The 24,234-nt window shown below is 45.3% G+C and overlaps 3 non-coding genes across 3 annotated transcripts; all 3 read right to left on the bottom strand.

Moving 5' to 3' along the window:
- Nucleotides 1-13,911: 13,911 nt before the first annotated feature.
- Nucleotides 13,912-13,983, bottom strand: TRNAW-CCA (transfer RNA tryptophan (anticodon CCA)). The gene has a single exon. It is a non-coding gene; the product is annotated as a tRNA-Trp (tRNA).
- A 4,225-nt stretch (nucleotides 13,984-18,208) lies between these two features.
- On the bottom strand, nucleotides 18,209-18,280 carry TRNAW-CCA (transfer RNA tryptophan (anticodon CCA)). Its single transcript has one exon. It is a non-coding gene; the product is annotated as a tRNA-Trp (tRNA).
- A 1,011-nt stretch (nucleotides 18,281-19,291) lies between these two features.
- On the bottom strand, nucleotides 19,292-19,363 carry TRNAW-CCA (transfer RNA tryptophan (anticodon CCA)). Its single transcript has one exon. It is a non-coding gene; the product is annotated as a tRNA-Trp (tRNA).
- Nucleotides 19,364-24,234: the final 4,871 nt, after the last annotated feature.

Genomic DNA, 24,234 nt, shown 5'->3' on the forward strand with positions numbered 1-24,234 from the left:
CATAACTTAAATAAAACACATTTTTAAACACTTTGCCTACAGGTGGCAACAAAGTCGAATTTTTCTATTGTCAGTGGAATTACTCAGTTTCCGTTTTCAATCTTAACACAAGCATCGATGAAGTTATGAAAAGATGAAAGAGCTTCTCGACCCTGATGTGATATCAACACGCAGCCTTCTTTAATGGAGTCAGAAGCGCTACCATTGTGCACTAGGTCAGTTGAAAAGCATGTTTGCTCCAATACTTCACATGAAAAGTGCATGAGATAATTAGAGTTGAGCGACCTTGACCTTTTTAGAGTCGAGCCGGGTTTCGCGAAACCCGACTATCTCAAAAGTCGGGTCGAGTGAAATCGGCCGATTATGACGTAAAGTCGGGATCGACCGAAACACGAAACCCAATGCAAGTCAATGGTGCAGCATAGTAGTCAGTGAGTGTGGGCCAGGAAAACACCTAGAGTGCCCATTTTAATGTCAAAACCATCCATTCTTCTTAATGAAGCTTGTCAAGCGTAATTTACCTTATAATAATTGGAAGGCATTTGAAATTGGGGGTCATTTGGCTAAAGTTGTGGTGGGTAGGGCTGGTTCAAGTAATTAGTGGGCCCAGGAAATCTGGACCACGTCACGGCAGTGGAGCAGGGAGAGGTAAGTATTTCAACTTTGCAAGTGCTGTGAACCTGAGCAAGCAGGGGGGGCCCCCTCGTTGGCATTGGCATTGGCACAGGGTCCCTCAAAGTACAGCGGTGTGTTTGCACGGCGGGGGCGCCTCCCACCGGCAGCAACACTTTTGCGTACTATGAGAGGCCCTGTGCCAGTGACGTCGCCAACTAGTATTCCTCCCCCCACCTGATGAAGGAACCTGCACTTTCATCTGCACCTTCCTCTTTGTCCCCGTGTAAGGTGGTATGGTATGCGGGAAGAGCAACCTGACTTTCAGCAGGGTCACAATGTTGTTGTGTAGCGTGCACGGGGAATGTTGCGTTATGGGTCAATGTACCAGCAGACTCATCTATCACTGGCTGGGCAATGGGCAGGATGAGGAGGAAACACAGATATAGGCCCAAAGAATAAAGTTGGCTAAATGCAGTTCAAAATTGGTAACACAGGAATAACCAGGGGGCATTGCAGTGGAGGACAACTGGAATGAGAGGCTGACACAGAGAGTAGGCCCAAATCAGTAAGTAGTCGAAATGCAGTTCAAAATTGGCAACCGTAGTAAACAGGCGGCACAGCTTTGTTCAGTGGAGGAGAACAGCAAGGAGTGGCAGACACCGATAGTAGGCCCCAACCCAACTAGTAGGCCAAATGCAGTCTAACATTAACAACTACTTAACGAGCGCCTGAAAACGGAATTTCAGGACAGGAAACCAGGAGAACAGCAAGGAGCGGCAGACACTGTTAGTAGGCCCCAAACCAACTAGTACGCCAAATGCAGTTGTTCCATTTAACCACAATTTAACGAGAGCCTGAAGATAGAAGCTCAGGAAAGGCAACCTGGAGAACACCTTGGAGTGGAACACACCATCTCTCTCCACCCCATACCCATTTTGTAGGCCTAATGCAGTGTAGTTTTCTACAACTACTAAACGAGAGTCGGAAGACCGAAGCAATGGCAAGGAAACCTGGGGAACACCTTGGAGTGTAACACACCATCTCTCTCCACCCCATACCCAATTTGTAGGCCTAATGCAGCCTACTTTCCGACAACTACTAAACGAGAGCATTAAGATCGAAGCTCTGGAAAGGCAACCTGGAGAACACCTTGGAGTGGAACACACCATCTCTCTCCACCCCATAGCCAATTTGGAGGCCTAATGCAGTGTAGTTTCCAACAACTACTAAACGAGAGCATTAAGATCGAAGCTCTGGAAAGGCAACCTGGAGAACACCTTGGAGTGGAACACACCATCTCTCTCCACCCCATACCCAATTTGTAGGCCTAATGCAGCCTACTTTCCGACAACTACTAAAGGAGAGCATTAAGATCGAAGCTCTGGAAAGGCAACCTGGAGAACACCTTGGAGTGGAACACACCATCTCTCTCCACCCCATACCCATTTTGTAGGCCTAATGCAGTGTAGTTTTCTACAACTACTAAACGAGAGTCGGAAGACCGAAGCAATGGCAAGGAAACCTGGGGAACACCTTGGAGTGTAACACACCATCTCTCTCCACCCCATACCCAATTTGTAGGCCTAATGCAGCCTACTTTCCGACAACTACTAAACGAGAGCATTAAGATCGAAGCTCTGGAAAGGCAACCTGGAGAACACCTTGGAGTGGAACACACCATCTCTCTCCACCCCATAGCCAATTTGGAGGCCTAATGCAGTGTAGTTTCCAACAACTACTAAACGAGAGCATTAAGATCGAAGCTCTGGAAAGGCAACCTGGAGAACACCTTGGAGTGGAACACACCATCTCTCTCCACCCCATACCCAATTTGTAGGCCTAATGCAGCCTACTTTCCGACAACTACTAAAGGAGAGCATTAAGATCGAAGCTCTGGAAAGGCAACCTGGAGAACACCTTGGAGTGGAACACACCATCTCTCTCCACCCCATACCCATTTTGTAGGCCTAATGCAGTGTAGTTTTCTACAACTACTAAACGAGAGTCGGAAGACCGAAGCAATGGCAAGGAAACCTGGGGAACACCTTGGAGTGTAACACACCATCTCTCTCCACCCCATACCCAATTTGTAGGCCTAATGCAGTGTAGTTTTCTACAACTACTAAACGACAGTCGGAAGACCGAAGCAATGGCAAGGAAACCTGGGGAACACCTTGGAGTGTAAAACACCATCTCTCTCCACCCCATACCCAATTTGTAGGCCTAATGCAGCCTACTTTCCGACAAATACTAAACGAGAGCATTAAGATCGAAGCTCTGGAAAGGCAACCTGGAGAACACCTTGGAGTGGAACACACCATCTCTCTCCACCCCATACCCATTTTGTAGGCCTAATGCAGTGTAGTTTCCAGCAACTACTAAACGAGAGCATTAAGATCGAAGCTCTGGAAAGGCAACCTGGAGAACACCTTGGAGTGGAACATACCATCTCTCTCCACCCCATAGCCAATTTGGAGGCCTAATGCAGTGTAGTTTCCAACAACTACTAAACGAGAGCATTAAGATCGAAGCTCTGGAAAGGCAACCTGGAGAACACCTTGGAGTGGAACACACCATCTCTCTCCACCCCATAGCCAATTTGGAGGCCTAATGCAGTGTAGTTTCCAACAACTACTAAACGAGAGCATTAAGATCGAATCTCTGGAAAGGCAACCTGGAGAACACCTTGGAGTGGAACACACCATCTCTCTCCACCCCATACCCAATTTGTAGGCCTAATGCAGCCTACTTTCCGACAACTACTAAACGAGAGCATTAAGATCGAAGCTCTGGAAAGGCAACCTGGAGAACACCTTGGAGTGGAACACACCATCTCTCTCCACCCCATACCCATTTTGTAGGCCTAATGCAGTGTAGTTTTCTACAACTACTAAACGAGAGTCGCAAGACCGAAGCAATGGCAAAGAAACCTGGGGAACACCTTGGAGTGTAACACACCATCTCTCTCCACCCCATACCCAATTTTTAGGCCTAATGCAGTGTAGTTTCCAACAACTACTAAACGAGAGCATTAAGATCGAAGCTCTGGAAATGCAACCTGGAGAACACCTTGGAGTGGAACACACCATCTCTCTCCACCCCATACCCATTTTGTAGGCCTAATGCAGTGTAGTTTCCAACAACTACTAAACGAGAGCATTAAGATCGAAGCTCTGGAAAGGCAACCTGGAGAACACCTTGGAGTGGAACACACCATCTCTCTCCACCCCATAGCCAATTTGGAGGCCTAATGCAGTGTAGTTTCCAACAACTACTAAACGAGAGCATTAAGATCGAAGCTCTGGAAAGGCAACCTGGAGAACACCTTGGAGTGGAACACACCATCTCTCTCCACCCCATAGCCAATTTGGAGGCCTAATGCAGTGTAGTTTCCAACAACTACTAAACGAGAGCATTAAGATCGAAGCTCTGGAAAGGCAACCTGGAGAACACCTTGGAGTGGAACACACCATCTCTCTCCACCCCATACCCAATTTGTAGGCCTAATGCAGCCTACTTTCCGACAACTACTAAACGAGAGCATTAAGATCGAAGCACTGGAAAGGCAACCTGGAGAACACCTTGGAGTGGAACACACCATCTCTCTCCACCCCATACCCATTTTGTAGGCCTAATGCAGTGTAGTTTTCTACAACTACTAAACGAGAGTTGGAAGACCGAAGCAATGGCAAGGAACCCTGGGGAACACCTTGGAGTGTAACACACCATCTCTCTCCACCCCATACCCAATTTGTAGGCCTAATGCAGTGTAGTTTTCTACAACTACTAAACGAGAGTCGGAAGACCGAAGCAATGGCAAGGAAACCTGGGGAACACCTTGGAGTGTAACACACCATCTCTCTCCACCCCACACCCAATTTGTAGGCCTAATGCAGCGTAGTTTCCAACAACTACTAAACGAGAGCCGGAAGATCGAAGCTCAGGAAAGGCAACCTGGGGAACACCTTGGAGTGTAACAAACCCTCTCTCTACACCACGGAAGGGCTGATTCTTAGGAAGGATGGCTGTCGGAAAGAAGCAGGGCGCGTCCGAGGGTGATTATATTCTTATTAGGTATATACTCACCCTCGGACGCGCCCTGCTTCTTTATTTGTAATGAATGTTTATTTGCAATGTGGTTTTGACTTACTCTATTTTTTTGGTAAATAATGATTTTATTATTTTCATTGTTTTGCATCTTCTTGGCAATAATATAAAGAAGACGCGACAGGACAACACTCGGTGGATGCCATATCTGTGTTTAAAATTGAAAAAACCTTTCAGTTAACTACTTGCAGGAGAAAGTTATTGTAGCTGGTGGCCATTTTTAGTACTGTACCAGATTTTTGTTGTATGTGTTTGTTTTTAATGTTAAAATGTCTGCATTTGATATCTCTCCAGTATTTTCTTTTTTATAAGCAAAATACTTATTTTTATATTTTCTGATGTTGGTTCCAGGGGAACACGGGCAGCAGTAGACAGGTCAGTGGAGGCCTAGTGGAAGGAGGGACCGCAGACAGGCTTCGAAGCCCTAACATAATAAATTGGGCTGGCTGTAGGCAATTTAAAATTGGTTCCAGGGGAACACGGGCAGCAGTAGACAGGTCAGTGGAGGCCTAGTGGAAGGAGGGACCGCAGACAGGCTTCGAAGCCCTAACATAATAAATTGGGCTGGCTGTAGGCAATTTAAAATTGGTTCCAGGGGAACACAAGCGGCAGTAGACAGGTCAGTGGAGGCCTAGTGGAAGGAGGGACCGCAGACAGGCTTCGAAGCCCTAACATAATAAATTGGGCTGGCTGTAGGCAATTTAAAATTGGTTCCAGGGGAACACGGGCGGCAGTAGACAGGTCAGTGGAGGCCTAGTGGAAGGAGGGACCGCAGACAGGCTTCGAAGCCCTAACATAATAAATTGGGCTGGCTGTAGGCAATTTAAAATTGGTTCCAGGGGAACACGGGCGGCAGTAGACAGGTCAGTGGAGGCCTAGTGGAAGGAGGGACCGCAGACAGGCTTCGAAGCCCTAACATAATAAATTGGGCTGGCTGTAGGCAATTTAAAATTGGTTCCAGGGGAACACGGGCGGCAGTAGACAGGTCAGTGGAGGCCTAGTGGAAGGAGGGACCGCAGACAGGCTTCGAAGGCCTAACATAAGAAAAATGTCAATACAATGGTATTGACAGTGCCAGGCATTGAAGAATGTCAGCGCATAGACTAAACATTGGTGGAGCTGTGAGAGAAAATTTTGCAAGTGGTAGAGCACTGTTTGACCTGGGGGGGGACTGTCTTGTGGCCGGCGGTACAGGCCCAGGGCCCCTCATATTACAACGGTGTGTCTGACGTTGGGTGCGCACCACCACCGCCAGACACTTTATTGTACTATGAGGGACCTAGTGGCAGTGCCGTCGACCAAAAGCGGGCACACCCACCTCTTCAGACAAACAGTACTCTCACGGGTGCTGGCGCCAAGTGGCGATACCACGGCCCCGTGTGGGGACTTTGGCCATTTAGGGAGGTGTTAACATGTCGGATGCTGGACAATCAGGTGCTGCAAATTACGAGATTGGAAAAGTCGTTCAGAATAGTCTACAGGCAAGACCTTTACATAGGAAAGCTAGGTGTCAGCCGGGCAAGGTGGAGCAAAAGATTTCGAAATCCAGTTGTGGTTCATTTTAATGAAGGTTAGATCATCTACATTTTGGGTAGCCAGACGAGTCCTTTTTTCTGTTAGTATTGAACCTGCAGCACTGAATACTCTTTCTGATAGGACACTAGCTGCCGGGCAAGCAAGCTCCTGCAATGCATATTCTGCCAATTCTGGCCAGGTGTCTAATTTTGATGCCCAGTAATCAAATGGGAATGACGGTTGAGGGAGAACGTCGATAAGGGATGAAAAATAGTTAGTAACCATACTGGACAAATGTTGTCTCCTGTCAGTTTGAATTGATGCTGCAGTACCTGTCCTGTCTGCAGTCATAGCAAAATCACTCCACAACCTGGTCAGAAAACCCCTCTGGCCAACGACACTTCTGATTTCTGCCCCTCTAACACCTCTGGTCTGCTGGCCCCTGCAGCTCGTGTTAGAACGATCACGGGCGCTGTGTGCAGGGAATGCCAGAAGCAAACGGTCAACAAGAGTTGATTGTTTGGTTGCTAATATTAGTTCCAAGTTCTCATGTGGCATTATATTTTGCAATTTGCCTTTATAGCGAGGATCAAGGAGGCAGGCCAACCAGTAATCGTCATCGTTCATCATTTTTGTTATGCGTGTGTCCCTTTTGAGGATACGTAAGGCATAATCCGCCATGTGGGCCAAAGTTCCAGTTCTCAAATCTGTGGTTGTGCTTGGTTGAGGGGCAGTTTCAGGCAAATCCACGTCACTTGTGTCCCTCCAAAAACCAGAACCCGGCCTTGCCGCGCCAACAATTTCCACTGGCCCCGGAAAAGCTTCCTCATTAAAAATATAATCATCCCCATCATCCTCCTCGTCCTCCTCCTCCTCTTCGTCCGCTACCTCGTCCTGTACACTGCCCTGGCCAGACAATGGCTGACTGTCATCAAGGCTTTCCTCTTCCTCAGCTGCAGACGCCTGATCCTTTATGTGCGTCAAACTTTGCATCAGCAGACGCATTAGGGGGATGCTCATGCTTATTATGGCGTTGTCTGCACTAACCAGCCGTGTGCATTCCTCAAAACACTGAAGGACTTGACACATGTCTTGAATCTTCGACCACTGCACACCTGACAACTCCATGTTTGCCATCCTACTGCCTGCCCGTGTATGTGTATCCTCCCACAAAAACATAACAGCCCGCCTCTGTTCACACAGTCTCTGAAGCATGTGCAGTGTTGAGTTCCACCTTGTTGCAACGTCTATGATTAGGCGATGCTGGGGAAGGTTCAAAGAACGCTGATAGGTCTGCATACGGCTGGAGTGTACGGGCGAACGGCGGATATGTGAGCAAAGTCCACGCACTTTGAGGAGCAGGTCGGATAACCCCGGATAACTTTTCAGGAAGCACTGCACCACCAGGTTTAAGGTGTGAGCCAGGCAAGGAATGTGTTTCAGTTGGGAAATGGAGATGGCAGCCATGAAATTCCTTCCGTTATTACTCACTACCTTGCCTGCCTCAAGATCTACAGTGCCCAGCCACGACTGCGTTTCTTTCTGCAAGAACTCGGACAGAACTTCAGCGGTGTGTCTGTTGTCGCCCAAACAGTTCATAGCCAATACAGCCTGCTGAAGTTTGCCAGTAGCTGCCCCATAATGGGAGACCTGGTGTGCAACAGTGGCAGCTGCGGATGGAGTGGTTGTGCGACTGCGGTCTGTGGACGAGGTCTCGCTTCTGCAGGAGGACGAGGAGGAGGAGGAGGGGGTGCGAATGGCTACAGCCAACTGTTTCCTAGACCGTGGGCTAGGCAGAACTGTCCCAAACTTGCTGTCCCCTGTGGACCCTGCATCCACCACATTTACCCAGTGTGCCGTGATGGACACGTAACGTCCCTGGCCATGCCTACTGGTCCATGCATCTGTTGTCAGGTGCACCTTTGTGCTCACAGATTGCCTGAGTGCATGGACGATGCGCTCTTTAACATGCTGGTGGAGGGCTGGGATGGCTTTTCTGGAAAAAAAGTGTCGACTGGGTAGCTCGTAGCGTGGTACAGCGTAGTCCATCAGGGCATTGAAAGCTTCGCTTTCAACTAACCGGTAGGGCATCATCTCTAACGAGATTAGTCTAGCTATGTGGGCGTTCAAACCCTTTGTACGCGGATGCGAGGCTAAGTACTTCCTTTTTCTAACCATAGTCTCATGTAGGGTGAGCTGGACTGGAGAGCTGGAGATCGTGGAACTAGCGGGGGTGCCGGTGGACATGGCAGACTGAGAGACGGTGGGAGATGGTATTGTTGCCGCCGGTGCCCTAGATGCAGTGTTTCCTACTACGAAACTGGTGATTCCCTGACCCTGACTGCTTTGGCCTGGCAAAGAAACCTGCACAGATACTGCAGGTGGTGCAGAAAATGGTGGCCCTACACTGCCGGAAGGGATGTTGCGTTGATGACTAGCTTCATTGGCCGAGGGTGCTACAACCTTAAGGGATGTTTGGTAGTTAGTCCAAGCTTGCAAATGCATGGTGGTAAATGTCTATGCATGCAACTTGTATTGAGACTTTTCAGATTCTGCCCTCTGCTTAAGGTAGTTGAACATTTTTGACAGATGACTTTGCGCTGATCAATTGGATGTTGTTTAAAAAAATGCCAGACTGCACTCTTTCTAGCATCGGATACCTTTTCAGGCATTGCAGACTGAGCTTTAACCGGATGGCCACGCTGTCCTCCAACAGGTTTTGACTTTGCTACGCGTTTTGGGCAAGATATGGGCCCGGCAGATGGAACCTGTTGCGATGTTGATGCCTGCTGCGACCCCTCCTCCTCCGCTTCAGAACTGCTGCCGCCTGCACCCTGTTCCCCCAATGGCTGCCAATCGGGGTCAAGAACTGGGTCATCTATTACCTCTTCTTGTAGCTCGTGTGCAACTTCGTCTGTGTCACCTTGTCGGTCGGTGGTATAGCGTTCGTGATGGGGCAACATAGTCTCATCAGGGTCTGATTCTTGATCAGCACCCTGCGAGGGCAATGTTGTGGTCTGAGTCAAAGGACCAGCATAGTAGTCTGGCTGTGGCTGTGCATCAGTGCACTCCATGTCAGATTCAACTTGTAATGGGCATGGACTGTTAACTGCTTCACTTTCTAAGCCAGGGACGGTATGTGTAAAGAGCTCCATGGAGTAACCCGTTGTGTCGCCTGCTGCATTCTTCTCTGTTGTTGTTTTTGCTGAAGAGGACAAGGAAGCGACTTGTCCCTGACCGTGAACATCCACTAATGACGCGCTGCTTTTACTTTTACCAGTTTCACGAGAGGAGGCAAAAGAGCTAGAGGCTGAGTCAGCAAGATAAGCCAAAACTTGCTCTTGCTGCTCCGGCTTTAAAAGCGGTTTTCCTACTCCCAGAAAAGGGAGCGTTCGAGGCCTTGTGTAGCCAGACGACGAACCTGGCTCCACAGCTCCAGACTTAGGTGCAATATTTTTTTTCCCACGACCACCTGATGCTCCACCACTACCACTACCCTCATTACCAGCTGACAATGAACGCCCCCGGCCACGACCTCTTCCACCAGACTTCCTCATTGTTTTAAAAACGTTACCAAACTAACGGTATTTGTTGCTGTCACACAACTTACACGGTGAGCTATAACTTCAGTATGATTTAGCTACCCCTTTACAGGTGGGTGAGACCACAACGAAAATCAGGCACAATGTTACACACTCTGTTGTTGGTGGCAACAAATGAGAGAGATGCCACACACCCAGGACTGTCACTGAAGCGCAAATGTAAATATTAATCTCCCACTGATTTGTGTTTTTTTTTTTAAAAAGGAGACTTTAGAAAAAAAAAAAAAATGATTTTTTAAGGAAGAATTTATAAACGAAATAAAATGAAATGATTTTTTCAGGGAGAATTTAGAAAACAAATAAAACATAAAATAGCCTTTCTAGGGCCCAGTGAGTGAGAGAGGACGCACACAGGAGTCAGGAGTGGCACACAAGCCCAGAGGCCAATATTTATCTCCCACTGATTGATTTAGTGATTTTTTCAGGTAGATTTTGGAACCCAAATCAAGCAAAAAAATTAATAGGCTTTCTATGGCCCACAATTGGAGAGAGAGAGATGGCACACCCAGGAGTCAAGACTGGCACACAAGCAGAAAGGGCAATATTAATCTCCCACTGATTTTTTTTTTTTTTCTTTTTCAGGGAGACTTTAGAAAAAAAAAATACAAAAAAAATGATTTTTTTCAGGAATAATTTAGAAACCAAATAAAATAAAATGATTTTTTCATGGAGAATTTAGAAAACAAATAAAACAAAAAATAGGCTTTCTAGGGCCCACTGAGTGAGAGAGGACGCACACAGGAGTCAGGAGTGGCACACAAGCCCAGAGGCCAATACTTATCTCCCACTGATTGATTAAGTGATTTTTTCAGGTAGATTTTGGAACCCAAATCAAGCAAAAAAATTAATAGGCTTTCTATGGCCCACAATTGGAGAGAGAGAGATGGCACACCCAGGAGTCAAGACTGGCACACAAGCAGAAAGGGCAATATTAATCTCCCACTGATTTGTTTTTTGTTTTTTTTTCAGGGAGACTTTAGAAAAAAAAAATACAAAAAAAATGATTTTTTTCAGGAATAATTTAGAAACCAAATAAAATAAAATGATTTTTTCAGGGAGAATTTAGAAAACAAATAAAACAAAAAATAGGCTTTCTAGGGCCCACTGAGTGAGAGAGGATGCACACAGGAGTCAGGAGTGGCACACAAGCCCAGAGGCCAATATTTATCTCCCACTGATTGATTAAGTGATTTTTTCAGGTAGATTTTGGAACCCAAATCAAGCAAAAAAATTAATAGGCTTTCTATGGCCCACAATTGGAGAGAGAGAGATGGCACACCCAGGAGTCAAGACTGGCACACAAGCAGAAAGGGCAATATTAATCTCCCACTGATTTGTTTTTTTTTTTTTTTTCAGGGAGACTTTAGAAAAAAAAAATACAAAAAAAATGATTTTTTTTCAGGAATAATTTAGAAACCAAATAAAATAAAATGATTTTTTCAGGGAGAATTTAGAAAACAAATAAAACAAAAAATAGGCTTTCTAGGGCCCACTGAGTGAGAGAGGACGCACACAGGAGTCAGGAGTGGCACACAAGCCCAGAGGCCAATACTTATCTCCCACTGATTGATTAAGTGATTTTTTCAGGTAGATTTTGGAACCCAAATCAAGCAAAAAAATTAATAGGCTTTCTATGGCCCACAATTGGAGAGAGAGAGATGGCACACCCAGGAGTCAAGACTGGCACACAAGCAGAAAGGGCAATATTAATCTCCCACTGATTTGTTTTTTTTTTTTTTTTCAGGGAGACTTTAGAAAAAAAAAATACAAAAAAAATGATTTTTTTTCAGGAATAATTTAGAAACCAAATAAAATAAAATGATTTTTTCAGGGAGAATTTAGAAAACAAATAAAACAAAAAATAGGCTTTCTAGGGCCCACTGAGTGAGAGAGGACGCACACAGGAGTCAGGAGTGGCACACAAGCCCAGAGGCCAATACTTATCTCCCACTGATTGATTAAGTGATTTTTTCAGGTAGATTTTGGAACCCAAATCAAGCAAAAAAATTAATAGGCTTTCTATGGCCCACAATTGGAGAGAGAGAGATGGCACACCCAGGAGTCAAGACTGGCACACAAGCAGAAAGGGCAATATTAATCTCCCACTGATTTGTTTATTTTTTTTTTTTTTCAGGGAGACTTTAGAAAAAAAACAAACAAAAAAAATGATTTTTTCAGGAATAATTTAGAAACCAAATAAAATAAAATGATTTTTTCAGGGAGAATTTAGAAAAAAAAAAAAAATAATAATAGGCTTTCTAGGGCCCACTGAGTGAGAGAGGACGCACACAGGAGTCAGGAGTGGCACACAAGCCCAGAGGCCAATATTTATCTCCCACTGATTGATTAAGTGATTTTTTCAGGTAGAATTTAGAACCCAAATCAACCAAAAAAATAAATAGGCTTTCTATGGCCCACTATTTGTGAGAGAGATGGCACGCTCAGGACTGGCACACAAGCCCAGAGGCCAATATTAATCTCCCACTTTTTTTTTTTTTTCCAGGGAAAATTTATAAACCCAATAAAAAAAATAATAAATAGGCTTTCTATGGCCCACTATCTGAGAGAGAGAGATGGCACGCTTAGGACTGGCACACAAGCCCAAAGGCCAATATTAATCTCCCACTGATTGATTTATTGATTTTTTCAGGTAGATTTTGGAACCCAAATCAAGCAAAAAAATAAATAGGCTTTCTATGGTCCACTGAGAGATGGCACACACAGGAGTAAGGAGTGGCACACAAGCCCTGAGGCCAATATTTTTCTCCCACTGATTGATGTAGTGATTTTTTCAGGTAGATTTTAGAACCCAAATCAAGCAAAAAAATAAATAGGCTTTCTATGGCCCACTGAGTGAGAGATGACACAGACAGGGATGGCACTCTAGCAGAAATGCCAATCTTAATCTCCCACAAAAAGAAAAAAAAAAAAGGAACTTTCCTTCAATTGCTATCTCCCTGCAGTAATCTCAGCTAGGTATGGCAGGCAGCAATAAGGAGTGGACTGATGCCCAAATTAAATAAAAAGTGTGGACAAACAAACAAGATAGCTGTGCAGAAAGGAAGGAACAAGAGGATTTGTGCTTTGAAAAAAGCAGTTGGTTTGCACAGCGGCGTACACACAGCAATGCAGCGATCAGGGAGCCTTCTAGGGCAGCCCAATGAGCTACAGCGCTGAGGGAAAAAAAAAATGTAGCTTCCACTGTCCCTGCACACCGAAGGTGGTGTTGGGCAGTGGAAATCGCTACAGCACAAGCGGTTTGGTGGTTAATGGACCCTGCCTAACGCTATCCCTGCTTCTGACGAAGCGGCAGCAACCTCTCCCTAAGCTCAGATCAGCAGCAGTAACATGGCGGTCGGCGGGAACGCCCCTTTATAGCCCCTGTGATGCCGCAGACAGCAAGCCAATCACTGCAATGCCCTTCTCTAAGATGGTGGGGACCAGGACCTATGTCATCACGCTGCCAACACTCTGCGTTTACCTTCATTGGCTGAGAAATGGCGCTTTTCGCGTCATTGAAACGCGACTTTGGCGCGAAAGTCGCGTACCGCATGGCCGACACCGCACAGGGTTCGGATCGGGTTTCATGAAACCCGACTTTGTCAAAAGTCGGCTACTTTTGAAAATGTTCGACCCATTTCGCTCAACCCTAGAGATAATATATGGACCCCATCTGGAAATTTGCTACTTTTAATCACAGTTTAGAAAAGACATAAACAGGGCTGAATTAAAATCATCACATTCGGATTCATTGATTTCCAGTTTAAAATTAAATATCTAGTAATAAGCCCTCTTCTCTAAGAAATTCAAAGAAGACAATGGCATGAACAAAGTATTGGCTGTTCCCGGCATGGATTTTTTTATGTTTTGAACTCAATTCCCAAATGATATTTCTCATCAAAGTATTGTTGATAAGATATTAATCTGTATCATTTAAATAAAACACTTTTCAAACACTGCGCTGACACATGACAACAACGTTGAGCTACTCTATTGTCAGTAGGATTACGCAGTTTCCGTTTCAATCTTTACCCAAGCATCGATTAAGTTATGAAAAGATGATAGAGTTACTTGACCCCGACGTGATTTGAACACGCAACCTTCTGATCTGGAGTCAGACGCGCTACCGTTGCGCCACGAGGTCAGTTGAAAAGCATGTACGCCCAATACTTCTCATGAAAAGTGCACGAGATAATATCTGGAAGCCATCAGGAAACTTGCAACTTTTACTCCCATTTTGGAAAAGATATAAACAAGGATGAATTAAGATCATGACATTCTGATTCAGGGATTTCCAGTTTAAAATTTAAAATCTAATAATAAACTCTCTTTTCTTACAAATTCAAAGATGACAATGGCATGAACAAAGTGTTAGCTGTTCCCGGCAAGGATTATTTTTTTTATGTTTTGAACTAAATTCCCAAATGATATTTTTCATCACAGTATTGTTGATAAGATGTTAATCTACATAACTTAAATAAAACACATTTTTAAACACTTTGCCTACAGGTGGCAACAAAGTCGAATTTTTCTATTGTCAGTGGAATTACTAAGTTTCTGTTTTCAATCTTAACACAAGCATCGATGAAGTTATGAAAAGATGAAAGATCTTCTCGACCCTGATGTGATATCAGCACGCAGCCTTCTTTAATGGAGTCAGAAGCGCTACCATTGTGCACAAGGTCAGTTGAAAAGCATGTTTGCTCCAATACTTCACATGAAAAGTGCATGAGATAATATATGGACCCCATCTGGAAATTTACTACTTTTAATCACAGTTTAGAAAAGACATAAACAGGCCTGAATTAAAATCATCACATTCGGATTCATTGATTTCCAGTTTAAAATTAAATATCTAGTAATAAGCCCTCTTCTCTAAGAAATTCAAAGAAGACAATGGCATGAACAAAGTATTGGCTGTTCCCGGCATGAATTTTTTATGTTTTGAACTCAATTCCCAAATTATATTTCTCATCAAAGTATTGTTGATAAGATATTAATCTATATCATTTAAATAAAACACTTTTCAAACACTGCGCTGACACATGACAACAACGTTGAGCTATTCTATTGTCAGTAGGATTACACAGTTTCCGTTTCAATCTTTACCCAAGCATCGATTAAGTCAGTGATTTTCAACCTTTTTTGAGCCGCGGCACACTTTTTATACTTAAAAAATCCCAAGGCACACCACCAACCAAAATGGCACAAAATGGTGCGTCCAGGTTTGAGATGAAAGTCTGCAGTCATTCCTATGTGACTGCAGGCTTCTGAATTCTCACAGCGCAAGCACTGCACACTTTCAGGATTCTCCCTTGCCGGTGGCCAGAGTGGACGGTCATGACAGCACAAGTATGTGATTTGGATACTTCTGGCCACATTCTAACTAGACGTGTCCGGCCTCAGTCAATTCATTTTCATTGAATGAGGCCACACATGTCTAGTCAGCACGTGACCGCATGTATGTAAATCACCAACATCAGAGAATTATGATAGCAGTGTGCACTGTGAGAATTCAGAAGTCTGCAGTCACATAGTATGACTGCAGACTCATCACAACCTTGGACATCCCCTTTAATGTTCCTAACAAATAAAAATGAGAATTAGTATCACAAAAAAAACACATTTACATCCAGGTACCTGATAGATGACGTTGTTTGTGGAGTCGCCTCTTTCTTTTCATCTTCACCTTGTCCAGATGCCATGATGACGCTTCTCATCCACCGGCAGAGCTCGTTTCTGCAGACTTCCATCTTCTCCTGTCTTCTGCAGCACATCCCGACACAACACCCTTAAAGATAGCAGTGTTATTATAATGCTCCGGAATAAAAATATCTGCCCTAGGCTGAGCCCCTGAGTAAATAATTGCCCCTCACTTTATTCCCAGCACATAATATGACCCTCACTGTCCCTCTTATGGTACATGCCATCCACACTACCCTCTCTCTCTTTTCCATACTTCACACTGCCTTCTCATACGGTGTCCCTCATAGAGAGCCCAGTCTCTCTACTGTGCCCCTTCATTACACTCCTCCTACTTGGCATACTGTCTCCTCCTGGCTGTTACCCTCACACTACTCAGTATCTATTATGTGTCCACTCACACTTTCATCCCTCCATACTGTCTGCACACATTTCTAATAGCCTCCTCCTGTACATCCCCCCCTGCTAACATACCCCTTTGCTCTCTCCATATTTCCTCCTCACACATTCCCCCCTCACACATTCCCCCGACTCCCCATACTGTCCTCACACATCCCATCACCGTTGCTCCCAGTACTGTCAGCACACATTTTTCCCCTCGCTACTGTGTCCACCCCATCTCCCCACTCACCCCCACAGAATATATCCACTCCCCTTCCGATAGAATAAATCCATCCCCTTCCACACAGAATAAATGCACCCTGCCCCACACATGCTAAACAAATTCCAGCCCCCCCCACGTACACACTGAATAAATCCCCCCCACACACTGAATAAATCCCCCCCACACACTGAATAAATCCCCCCACACACTGAATAAATCCCCCCCACACACACTGAATAAATCCCCCCACACACTGAATAAATCCCCCCACTCACTGAATAAATCCCCCCCACACACTGAATAAATCCCCCCCACAGAATAAATCCCCCCCCCACACTGAATAAACCCCCCACACACACTGAATAAATCCCCCCCACACACTGAATAAATCCCCCCACACACTGAATAAATCCCCCCCACACACTGAATAAATCCCCCCACACACTGAATAAATCCCCCCCACACACACTGAATAAATCCCCCCCACACACTGAATAAATCCCCCCACACACTGAATAAATCCCCCCCACACACTGAATAAATCCCCCCACACACTGAATAAATCCCCCACACACACACTGAAAAAATCCCCCCCACACACTGAATAAATCCCCCCACTCACTGAATAAATCCCCCCCACACACTGAATAAATCCCCCCCCACAGAATAAATCCCCCCCACACACTGAATAAATCCCCCCCACACACTGAATAAATCCCCCCCACACACTGAATAAATCCCCCACACACTGAATAAATCCCCCCCACACACTGAATAAATCCCCCCACACACTGAATAAATCCCCCCCACACACACTGAATAAATCCCCCCCACACACTGAATAAATCCCCCCACACACTGAATAAATCCCCCCCACACACTGAATAAATCCCCCCACACACTGAATAAATCCCCCACACACACACTGAATAAATCCCCCCCACACACTGAATAAATCCCCCCCACACACTGAATAAATCCCCCCCACAGAATAAATCCCCCCCACACACTGAATAAATCCCCCCCACACACTGAATAAATCCCCCCCACACACTGAATAAATCCCCCCACACACTGAATAAATCCCCCACACACACTGAATAAATCCCCCCATACACTGAATAAATCCCCCCCACACACTGAATAAATCCCCCCACACACTGAATAAATCCCCCCCACACACTGAATAAATCCCCCCACACACTGAATAAATCCCCCCCACACACTGAATAAATCCCCCCACACACTGAATAAATCCCCCCCACACACTGAATAAATCCCCCCACACTTAATAAATCCCCCCACACACTTAATAAATCCCCCCCACACACTTAATAAATCCCCCCACACACTTAATAAATCCCCCCACACACTTAATAAATCCCCCCACATACTCCCCATAAACCCACCCCACGCTGAATCTTCGGTGTCTTCAGCTCCACAGCACAGGAGCACTTACCACCAAGTCTCTTCTTTCTCCTGCGCGCCGGATAGTGACGTCAGCAGCGTGATCACATGACTTGATCACGCTGCTGGCGTCGCTCTGACCCAGCGGTCAGAGCCTCAATTGTACTAGCAGCTGGTAGATGTCTGCGAGTACAATTGATCTCCGGGAGCCGGCGCGCTGCAGCTTCTCTGTGCCGGCTGTCAGCTTGACAGTCGGCACAGAGAACAGCTGACTCCCGTTCCCCGCGGCACACCCGACCATGTGTCGCGGCACACTAGTGTGCCGCGGCACACTGGTTGAAAAACACTGGATTAAGTTATGAAAAGATGATAGAGTTACAAATTCAAAGATGACAATGGCATGAACAAAGTGTTAGCTGCTCCCGGAAAGGATTATTTTTTTTATGTTTTGAACTCAATTCCCAAATGATAGTTTTCATCACAGTATTGTTGATAAGATGTTAATCTGCATAACATAAATAAAACACATTTTTAAACACTTTGCCTACAGGTGGCAACAAAGTCGAATTTTTCTATTGTCAGTGGAATTACTCAGTTTCCGTTTTCAATCTTTACCCAAGCATCGATTAAGTTATGAAAAGATGATAGAGTTACTTGACCCCGACGTGATTTGAACACGCAACCTTCTGATATGGAGTCAGACGCGCTACCGTTGCGCCACAAGGTCAGTTGAAAAGCATGTACTCCCAATACTTCTCATGAAAAGTGCACGAGATAATATGTGGAAGCCATCAGGAAACTTGCAACTTTTACTCCCATTTTGGAAAAGATATAAACAAAGATGAATTAAGATCATGACATTCTGATTCAGGGATTTCCAGTTTAAAATTTAAAATCTAATAATAAACTCTCTTTTCTTACAAATTCAAAGATGACAATGGCATGAACAAAGTGTTAGCTGTTCCCGGCAAGGATTATTTTTTTTATGTTTTGAACTCAATTCCCAAATGATATTTTTCATCACAGTATTGTTGATAAGATATTAATCTACATAACTTAAATAAAACACATTTTTAAACACTTTGCCTACAGGTGGCAACAAAGTCGAATTTTTCTATTGTCAGTGGAATTACTCAGTTTCAGTTTTCAATCTTAACACAAGCATCGATGAAGTTATGAAAAGATGAAAGAGCTTCTCGACCCTGATGTGATATCAACACGCAGCCTTCTTTAATGGAGTCAGAAGCGCTACCATAGTGCACAAGGTCAGTTGAAAAGCATGTTTGCTCCAATACTTCCCATGAAAAGTGCATGAGATAATATATGGACCCCATCTGGAAATTTTCTTCTTTTAATCACAGTTTAGAAAAGACATAAACAGGGCTGAATTAAAATCATCACATTCGGATTCATTGATTTCCAGTTTAAAATTAAATATCTAGTAATAAGCCCTCTTCTCTAAGAAATTCAAAGAAGACAATGGCATGAACAATGTATTGGCTGTTCCCGGCATGGATTTTTTTATGTTTTGAACTCAATTCCCAAATGATATTTCTCATCAAAGTATTGTTGATAAGATATTTACATCTACATAAGATAAGATATTTCATTTACATAAAACACTGCACTGCCACATGACAACAACGTTGAGCTATTCTATTGTCAGTAGGATTACGCAGTTTCTGTTTCAATCATTACCCAAGCATCGATTAAGTTATGAAAAGATGATAGAGTTACTTGACCCCGACGTGATTTGAACACGCAACCTTCTGATCTGGAGTCAGACGCGCTACAGTTGCGCCACAAGGTCAGTTGAAAAGCATGTACTCCCAATACTTCTCATGAAAAGTGCACAAGATAATATGTGGAAGCCATCAGGAAACTTGCAACTTTTACTCCCATTTTGGAAAAGATATAAACAAAGATGAATTAAGATCATGACATTCTGATTCAGGGATTTCCAGTTTAAAATTTAAAATCTAATAATAATCTCTCTTTTCTTACAAATTCAAAGATGACAATGGCATGAACAAAGTGTTAGCTGTTCCCGGCAAGGATTACTTTTTTTATGTTTTGAACTCAATTCCCAAATGATATTTTTCATCACAGTATTGTTGATAAGATGTTAATCTACATAACTTAAATAAAACACATTTTTAAACACTTTGCCTACAGGTGGCAACAAAGTCGAATTTTTCTATTGTCAGTGGAATTACTCAGTTTCCGTTTTCAATCTTAACACAAGCATCGATGAAGTTATGAAAAGATGAAAGAGCTTCTCGACCCTGATGTGATATCAACACGCAGCCTTCTTTAATGGAGTCAGAAGCGCTACCATTGTGCACAAGGTCAGTTGAAAAGCATGTTTGCTCCAATACTTCACATGAAAAGTGCGTGAGATAATATATGGACCCCATCTGGAAATTTGCTTCTTTTAATCACAGTTTAGAAAAGACATAAACAGGGCTGAATTAAAATCATCACATTCGGATTCATTGATTTCCAGTTTAAAATTAAATATCTAGTAATAAGCCCTCTTCTCTAAGAAATTCAAAGAAGACAATGGCATGAACAAAGTATTGGCTGTTCCCGGCATGGATTTTTTTATGTTTTGAACTCAATTCCCAAATGATATTTCTCATCAAAGTATTGTTGATAAGATATTAATCTATATCATTTATATAAAACATTGTGATGACACATGACAACAACGTTGAGCTATTCTATTGTCAGTAGGATTACGCAGTTTCCGTTTTCAATCTTAACACAAGCATCGACGAAGTTATGAAAAGATGGAAGAGTTTCTTGACCCTGATGTGATATCAACACGCAGCCTTCTTTACTGGAGTCAGAAGCGCTACCATTGTGCACAAGGTCAGTTGAAAAACATGTTTGCTCCAATACTTCACATGAAAAGTGCATGAGATAATATATGGAACCCATCTGGAAATTTGCTAATTTTAACCCCTCTGTGACCTTAGATGTGCTATCCCCTCGAGGTGCCCTGGGCCTATCTGACCCTTGACGGGATAGTACGTCATGCCCTTTAATGCGATACCGCGACTTAAGTTGTGGTGATCGCATTAAAATTCCGACGCCATCTTACCTGGGGGAAGATGGCCTCGGCATCCAGGGCATTGTCACCGCCCACCCGCCCTCTCGATTGCTGTGATTGGCTGTTCAATTCTGAACAGCCAATCACAGCCATTCTCATTGTTTCAGCCAATCGGAGCGGCTGAAACAATGAGGTGACAGGCTAGGATCGAGTACCGGTGTACTCGATCCTAGGTCCGGTGCCTGGCAACGCCAGGCACCGGCAAGAACACCCCGGATTGGCGCGATCGCCGAACGCATCGATCGCGCCAATCGCAGGGCACCGCGCAGTATTACCGTGCGGTGCCCTGCCGGAACCTGCGTGGATCGGTGCTCTAATAGCACCGATCCTAGGATAGGACACAGTGCAGGCCCAGTAGGGCGCAGCGGCGATCACGCTGTGACCGCTCTGTGCCCTGCAGGTGACCTGGTTGTGACCTGCCTAGGATCGGCGCGAACAGCTCCGATCCTGGGCAGGTCACAGCCAGGTCACCAGGAAAGCTCTGATTGGTGGGATCGATGTTATGGTCGATCCCACCAATGACAGGTCACAGCAGCAGCATGACCGCTCTGTGACCTGTCTGTGTCACCTGCCTGACCTGTGTATGACCGCTCTGCAGGGGTCCTCATTCTAGATGAGGATTCCTACAGAGCGGTCATACTGCTGGATCTCCCTGCTGGATTTTGTGCCTGGATCTCCCTGCCGTGCTGGGTATTGTGGTGCCACAGCAGCCTGTAGCACCACAATCCCTGCTAAAGAAGAAGACAACTAAACGTAAGTTTTATCCGTGCCCAATCCCCGTTCATCCGTGCCCAATCCCCGTTCATCCGTGCCCAATCCCTGTTCATCCACCCCAATCCCCACTTCCCCCTCTTTTTACCCCCTCCACCCCCATTTGTGCCGCCTCCGTGCGCACATTTAGTAGCCGCCGAGCATTGATTGGTGACGCAGTTTACCGATCAACGCTCGCGCTCGCTTTTTTCCCTCACCCCCGTTGCGCCAACTCCGTACACACATCCCGCAGCTGCCAAAGTTTGATAAGTGACGCAGTTCACTTATCAGAGTTTGTGCCTGCCGTTTTCCTTTTTTTTTTTCACCCCCCTTTGCGCCACCTGACTACAACCGTACATTTTGATCACTTAACCCTGCCCAATCCTCACTTCCACCCCCATCTCCCTTCCCCCTCTTTTTACCCCACTTTGCACCTCCTTCCTTGCGCTCATTTAACAGCCGCCTCAGCCTTTTTGCGCTCGCTTTTTTCCCCTCAGCCTTTTTGCGCAACCTCCGTACACACATCCCGCAGCCGTCAAACTTTGATAAGTGACGCAGTTCTCTTATCAGAGTTTGTGCCTGCCTTTTTTTTTTTCCCTCCCCTTGCCCGACCCTCGTGCGCACATCAAGCAGCGGCCAAATTTTGATAAGTGAAATAGTTCACTGATCAGAGCTGGGCCTGCTGTTTTAGACACTTTTACTTTTTTTTGTCATCTCCGTGCGCACATCCAGCAGCCGCCGCCAAATTTTGATAAGTAACGCAAGTTCACTTATCAGAGCTAGGGCCTGCTGTTTTAGACTTTTCTTTTAACAGGTTTTTCTTCTCCTTTTAGCATTTTCTTTTCAGATAAGTTTGCACAAATCACTATCCCCCCACACATACACATACAGTTATCAATAAAGTGATAAAGTGCACCGAATCACCATATTCACACAAAAATGTCCCGCTCGTCCCGTTCGTCCCAACAGCGCTATTCATTGGAGGAGGCATATGCTTTCCTTGCCTCCGACACTGATAGCGATGGAGAGGATCCCACTTTTCTTTACTTTTCTGATTCTTCATCCTCTTCTTCCTCCTCCTCCTCCTCTTCCTCCTCATCTTCCTCCTCGGGTCCTGCGGAACCGCCACGCAGACGCCCCAGGACAGAAGATGAGGCAGCCCCCACCACTCCTGAACCAGCGCTCCCCACTGCGGAACCCACATGGACCTCGCCCCCCGAAAATTACGAGCCACTGATTCCTGATTTTGTGGCAGAATCAGGAATCAAGTTTGACACCACGGGCCTCACAGAAACAGACTTTTTCAAAGTCTTTTTCTCTGAGGATTTTATTAACCTCATGGTGGAGCAAACTAATTTGTATGCTCGTCAATTTTTGGAGCAAAACCCCGGTACATCATTTTCCAACTGGTCTCCTGTAGACGCAGTTGAAATGATGCAGTTTTGGGGCCTGGTCCTCCACATGGGGATCGTGAAGAAGCCAGAAATGCGGCAATATTGGAGTGTAGATGTTTTATATAACACTCCAGTGTTCCGAATGGCCATGGTTCGGAAACATTTTGAGGCCATCCATAAATTCCTGCATTATTCCGATAATGCACAGTGTCCCGCACGAGATGACCCCAACTTTGACCGTCTGTTCAAAGTTCGGCCGGTCATCGAACACTTCAACAAAAAGTTTTCTGAAGTGCACGTGCCCAAAAGGGACATCTGCGTGGATGAGTCCTTGGTCCATTTTAAGGGGTGGCTCGGATTCCATCAATACCTGCCCAACAAAAGGGCCAGGTACGGACTCAAACTCTACAAGCTGTGTGAGAGTGCCTCAGGGTACATCCACAGGTTTAGAGTGTATGAAGGGAAGGACAGCAGGATTGAACCCCCTGAGTGTCCTCCTGTCCTGGGAGTGAGTGGGAAGATCGTGTGGGATTTGGTGCACCCACTGCTGGATAAAGGTTATCACCTCTATACTGATAACTTTTATACCAGCATCCCACTCTACAGATCCCTCTCTGCGCGAGGTACCGCAGCCTGCGGTACTGTCCGCAAAAATCAGAGAGGCCTCCCAAAGACGCTACTTGGGCAGATGCTCAGAAAAGGTGAGAGCAAGGCCCAATGTAGCGACCACCTGCTGGTGGTCAAGTACAAGGACAAGAGGGATGTCCTTCTCTTGACCACCATACATGGTGATGGCAGAGCCCTCAGCACTGTACGGGTTACCTCTACACAGGTCTGCAAACCGGACTGTGTACTGGGCTACAACAAAAGCATGGGGGGGGGGTTGATCTCTCTGATCAACTCCTCCAACCATACAGTGCTTTGAGAAAGGCCAAGGTGTGGTACAAAAAGCTGGCCGTGCACATTGTACAAATGGCAATGCTCAACGCTTTCCTGCTGTTACGATGTGCATGCCACACCGATACGTCGTACCTTCAGTTCCAGGAGGTAGTGGTTAAGGCCCTGATATTTGGTACTCCGGAAGGAGAGGGCCCCAGTACTTCCGGAACTGAAGGTGCTCGTATCGTACCAGGCCAGCATTTTCCGGGGGTGGTCTCGCCAACCGGCAAAAAAGGTAAGCCGCAAAAAAGGTGCCGAGTGTGTTACAAAAGGGGAATACGCAAGGACACCATTTATCAATGCGACAACTGCCCCGAAAAACCTGGCCTGTGTATGAAGGATTGCTTCAAATTGTACCACACCTCCATGCACTACTAATTTACTTTACAAGAAAGCGTACATTAGTTCCAAAAAGGGGGCACATCTAGATAAGTTCCTTGGGGGGGGGGGTCTAGGTTCCAAAATGATGTCACTTGTGGTTTT

This window comes from Ranitomeya imitator, chromosome 4 (genome assembly GCF_032444005.1).
Source record: "Ranitomeya imitator isolate aRanImi1 chromosome 4, aRanImi1.pri, whole genome shotgun sequence".
Classification (NCBI taxonomy): Eukaryota; Metazoa; Chordata; class Amphibia; order Anura; family Dendrobatidae; genus Ranitomeya; species Ranitomeya imitator.